The sequence below is a fragment of the Photinus pyralis genome, unplaced genomic scaffold (genome assembly GCF_008802855.1).
Source record: "Photinus pyralis isolate 1611_PpyrPB1 unplaced genomic scaffold, Ppyr1.3 Ppyr1.4_LG1, whole genome shotgun sequence".
NCBI classification, from domain to species: Eukaryota; Metazoa; Arthropoda; class Insecta; order Coleoptera; family Lampyridae; genus Photinus; species Photinus pyralis.
The window spans coordinates 21,412,690-21,419,110 of NW_022170249.1; positions in this window are offsets into that span (position 1 = coordinate 21,412,690).

A 6,421-nucleotide genomic window follows, 5' to 3' on the forward strand; every position below is an offset into this window, starting at 1 on the left:
TATTATATTCTATCAGCTTTTCACACACGCAGTGTAAACATTTCCAGGCTGAAGACTTTGATACTCCGAAGCGTTCTGCGACACTACTTCAATAACAGACAACAATGTATAATCATGTAATCAAAAGGTCAGAATACAAACCGAAAACATTCCAAATTTGCCAAGTACCATATAGCTATCATAAGTTGCTTTTCAATCTTAACAGAGATAGCACCCCTACGTACATTTTCAGTCCACATGCCCCCTATGTTTGATAACAGTGTTTCAAAAGTAACTCTACTTAAACGAAAATCAGCTTTAAATTGTGAATCTTGCATAAAGTATACCGTTTCTTCTATGTAATTGTTAACCTTTTGTATTGAAGAGGATATAGTATTTTCTTTATCATCTTCAAAAAATAAGTCTTGTATAAAATAGCACGCCACCCCTAGTGCAATATCCTCTAATTTCTCCATTACAATATTTATTTTAACTCTTTAAAAATTTAAACAAACAATGCCCCTAACCTTAAAATTTCGATAAATCTAGCAGATCGCTCAAAAACCTCTGACCATTTAGATTCAATCAAACCAGTCAGATTTTTTTTTAAAAAACGCAAAAGATACGATCCAGATCTAATTTAAAAACGCACTTAACTAATTCGATAAATCTGACGCTAATCGCGAACGAACCCTTTATGTTTATAAGAGCTATATGTCCCTTTTTGTAATGACATGCTTTTACGTGATGTTGGAAGTATATATTTCAGTACAATCTAAGATTATTTTGCAATTAGTAAAAGAGCTAAAACAATTTGGGCTACAAAGTTGATTTTTTTTCCTTGAGGGAATGTTGTGCATCAGCTGCTTAAATGAGAATTCGTGCAATATGTGTATCCAGGTTGCAACAACATTTGATACAGTTGCTCGCGAAACATTGAAGCGAACACCCAAGTCTTCGTGAGAAAAGTTCTGCCTTAATTTCATAAGGGCCATCAAAAGTTGATCTTGTTTGTTTAACTTTTCCACTTTCCACGGCAAAACATAATTAAATGGAATATTCTCCAATAATTCATATAGAGCTAAGAAGATTCTTGCTGTTGGAAGCCCTGTATATAATAGAACAAGATGATCTCGATCCTTAATGATATTGAAACTAAATTGTTCTCGTACGGACTGAAGTTGTTTTGTCGTTTCTAGTAAATCCTGCCTCAAGAAATAATTTTCTGCATCCGTAGCAGCTAATAAAGGAAAGTCCTCTTCTTTTGATGTTGAAGGTTGTAAGTCCACATCACTAGTTGCTACACTATATACAGTATGCACATTACTTTCATACTACAAATTTAATAATAGCTACCTTGTACTTGTAGTAGAATCCGCAGTTAAGCGATTAATTCTTGTTCTCTTTTCCGGACTACTGAATGTCATTTTCTTTTTAATATTATGTAAAAATATTGTAGGTCCATTTTCCTTATTTCCACCTTCAAAATGGCAACTGCAAATGTATGCACCATTACCTGGTTCTTCTTTCCGCCTACAATATAATTAGTTAAATACACCCATTTTGGTAATTCTTACACTCTCACCTTAACAACTTTTTCCATCGATTTCGTGTTTTGGCATCTTTGGGAAATCTGAAAAAGTGGCACTTTTCTCGTACATTATAATGTTTACAGTCAGGGGCCCAGCACATAACCATCGCTTTCAGCTGTCCCACCACTTCGGCAGTCAATGTTACACCTTGTACTAATTAACAATGCACTACTACAAACAGGACACTTCACTAAATGTTGTATAAATTATACTAGTACGACTAAAAACTATTTATGTGTCTTTTTTGCACAAAAATAATAAACAGGAATAGAAAGATATAACTTATAGCAAATACAGGAACAGCTGATCTTGTTTAGATTCATTACATTTGACAGCAAGAAATGTGACGTCATTAGTGTCATTACTAACAGGGCGTATTAAGACAGGGATTCACTCTTTTCTTCACGTTTTCGAAGCCGGCATGTAAGTGCTGTTGCGTAATGTTTCAAACGGCAGCTTCTATACCTGTTCGGAATTCGGCAATGGTGTGTAAACGATTTCGAATACGTTGCCATCTCGTAAATTTGCATGCAATAATTTAGACGGCTTTGCAAGTCTGGACGATGAGTTCTTGTAACACGGTTACTTTAAAGGATAGAAGTACAATTTTCTCCAGGCAATAGCGTCACATGTTCCGTATGAGATGCCCGTTAGTGGGACAAATTGTCGCAGCTGCTTTATCCGACTTTGCTCAAGACGAGCAAGAACATCTTTTACAACCTCCTTATTAGCAATCACTAAGCGGCCAGGTGACTTCCCAGAAGCAAGACTTCCTGTATGTTATACCGCTCAAGTAGACGATGAGCATTTCGGCGTATATTGTTGTAATCCTCATCATGGTTGACAATCGTTTATCGAAACTCCTGTATACACAAACGTATCGAGTACTCCCAAACTCCACTTTCGTCTTTAGTCCCATTACGGAAACAGGACAGCAAACGCATCTTATTCTCTTCTAAAGTAAAATGCTTGTCGGAGTAAACCTATTGCCTATTACACGCTACAACTAAAAAAACGTTTGTTATTCGAAAGAAACTGGTAGTCTTGAAAAAAGCCGTTTTGAAAAGGACGAAAGTATTCGAATAAGAATCACAAATCATGGTTTTGGTTTGTAAAATTATAGGTTATGTTTTGTATTGGTACACATATACCTGGTTGCGGCAAATGATTACTAATGTGATATTTTATAAGAGCGGCGCAGCATATGATTATTGATCTCCCTGTATATAAAAAGTTTATAGAAGTAAAGGTGTCTGTTAGAACGTACAATTACTATTATCTATTTCCAATGCATCACACGTTTTGATATTTTTATTGGTTAAATGTCTCCTACAATACACTAGTCTCTTTAGAAGTTTTATCTGTTATATACGTGTTGCTTAAAAACCCAAAAAATCGTTTAAAATGTTGAAAAAATTATGCAAACAAATCAAAATCATTGATTAATTTCTGACGAAGTTAATTTTCTTCCATCATTATCTCAAAAATGGCACACACTATCATTCAAATAATGTTAAAAAATAAAAACTATTGACTTACACATTGCGTCTGTATTTGGAATTGATTTACTATTGTTTATAGTGGCTGAAATTCCACCCATAAATAAAAATATGAAAAAAGCTAGTATCTCAAAATTATCATATTTATCGGTTCTAAATCAGCCTTAACACTTACCAGCGCGTTCATATTTTCCTCAGATTCAGATACCATATTATTAAGAGCGATCAATTCTTCATCATTTGCAGCCGGCATACTTTTTATTTATTTATTTATTTATTTATTTAGCATCAGCTGCTTTGGCTATTAGCTATTATTTAATAAGTGTTTTCTGTAGTAATTATAGTTTCCTTAAAATACCAGTTCTACTTAGAAGTAACAGTAATCTATTGACAGCATCAGTTGTATCTTCAAATATACTTTTTAGGTTATTAGGTAGATTTAGCTCTCTTCTCAGCCTTTCGGTCTGGCGGCACTCAATCAATATATGATACATCGACACATTCACTCCGCATCGCACGCACTCATTTACTCCTACCTTCCCTAGAAGATGGAGATGGGTAAGTTAGTATGGCCTATTCTTGCCCTCGTTAGCGCTGTAGATTGTCGCCTTGTAAGTAATCTAGGTTTCCATGGCTTAATGGACGGTTTAATGTGCCTCAGTTGAGTATTTTCAGAATGCCATTTCGTTTGCCACAAGTCATTGATATTAATCTTTATCCTATATTTAAAATCTTCAGATAGAACGGGTATCATATCTACATTTGTTAAGTTGCTTCCGTTTCGTGCGAATTCGTCGGCCTCTTCATAAATATGTTTCTGTGGGATCACAGTAAACAGTACCTCCATTCCTGGGAGTGGTATCAGCAATTCTGTCTAACTGCAACTTAATATCTTGAATGTCATGTCTTAGCTGATTGACATCATACTGGAGCGTGTTAAATTTTTGCAGGAGAACTTTTTGGAATGCTAAAACGGTAGAAGAAATATGTAAGTAATTGGTTCTTTGGCCTAAAGTTCAATACATACGTGTAAGAGATGTCATATCAACACCACTCTGAGCCGAATGAGTTGATGACGGCATAGCTTGTTGAGAAGCCGTGACATCTAAAAATGCCAGTACAATTTCTGGTTAAACTACACTGCAAAATCTTAAACGGAATTATTACCCACCAATGTGTGATGCTTTCCGTTTTTCAACAGCAAGTGCGGGTGCAGTTTGTAAGTTTTCCTCAAAATGATTAGGGCCTGTGTAATCTACAAAATTTGTTTTTAAAAAAATTTACTGAAAGTTACTAGAACTTACTTCTCAAAGTTACTTCTTCATCTGATGAATGTAATACACTACCCTCCTCTTCATAACCGCTCATGTCCTCTTCACCTTCCGTTGATTCAATATTAGATTGAGTTAAACCCTTTTCACAATAATATTTTGCATCCTTCAAAGTCGCCAGATTTGGTTTTTGTACTGTATCACTATATTCTTTATATTTATATATATATACAGGGTGTTTTTTTGGGAGCTTTAGTTAAAAGTTTCTGGGAAAGTAAAATAGGTAGGATTTTGAAAATTTGTACTTAGGAGTTACTCTGAAGGCCGAATCGATGTAAAATATTTTCAAAATGGCCGCACTTCCGGAAACACCGGAAGTAGATAGTAACTTCGTTATTTTAAATTGCAACCCCTATTTTTTATTGCATTTTTGGATTCTACGTGAAATTTCAGTTCTTTTGATACCCATATGTCATATCTGCCATTTATGGTTTTTAAGTTTTTTTGACTTTAAGAAAAAAAAATGGCGGATGCAGATGGTACCTTGATAATTGATTACTTGAAAAAGGTTATAGTCATGGCAACCCATTTTTATCAGTGCATAGAGAATGAATAGGGCTTTCTTTTACTGTACTTAAAACAAAGTTAAGTTGCGTACAACCGCACCTATGGAGATCCAAATTTAAGAAACTTCAAAGTCTATAAACTCAGTTTTTTTAAATGGAATGACCATGTTCTTACTATTGCATGAGAGAGAGAATCGAAATTGGCATATTTTGATATTACATGTTCCTATAGCTATCTTTAACAGTTTCTGATTTATTCCCATTTCATTGAATTGATCTCGGAATTGATGCCATTTTTTTCGCATTTTCTTTTTAGCTGGCCATGATTTTATAACAATCGAATTTTAAACAAATCAAGAAATTGATTCTTTAATACCACTGATTCTAGTTCTAGTCTAAATAATTCATTAATAAATAACTCATTTATTAAGGATATAGGACAGAAAATTTTTGAAAAATCTAAACAGAGTCGTTCAACTGAATTTCTTAAACAACGTATAAGTCTGGAAATTAAGAGAGAGAATGCGATATCTGTTCTAGCAACAATTCCATACCAAAAATGTTTCAACAAAGTTTTTTATATTTTGCATTGAATTTATTTTGTTAATCTTGCATTTGCAATTCAATTCAGTTTCTTAAATATTCTCTTGTAGAGCTTTGTATAACTTGTGCTTCAACGGTTTGTAGTGCATTAGGGGTACAAAATTTCAAAAATTCATACAATTTCGTTCTAGTTTTCGAATGAATGTACGGAAAACACGCGCCGCGATTCTGCCCATTTCACCAGAAATAACAATTAAATTCCAAAATAGGTGAAACCACTGCGAGTCATTTTTCGATTTTTGAAAAACTTATGTTAACCTATAACAGTGGATGATGGATTAGTGTCACTAGATTTGTTTAAAATTCAATTGTTATAGAATCATGGCCGACTACTAAAAAGAAAATCCTAAAAAAATAGTGTCAATTCAATAAAATGGGAATAAGTCAGAAACTGTTAAAGATAGCTATAGGAACATGTATTGTCAAAATATGCCCATGTCGATTCTCTATCTCATGGAATAGTAAGAACATGGTCATTCCATTAAAAAAAACTGAGTTTTTAGTCTTTGAAGTTTCATAAATTTGGATATCCATAGGGGCGGTCGTACGCAACTTAACTTTTTTTTAAGTGCACTAAAAGGAAGCCCTATTCATTCTCTATGCACTGATAAAAATAGGTTGCCATGACTACAACCGTTTGCAAGTAATCAATTATCAAGGTACCATCTGCATCCGCCATTTTTTTTCTTAAAGTCAAAATAATTTAAAAACCATAAATGGTAGATATCGACATATGGGTATCAAAAGAAGTGAAATTTCACGTAGAATCCAAAAAAGCAATAAAAAATAGGGGTTGCCATTTAAAATAACGAAGTTACTATCTACTTCCGGTGTTTCCGGACGTGCGGCCATTTTGAAAATATTTTACATCGATTCGGCCTTCAGAGTAACTCCTAAGTACAAATTTTCAA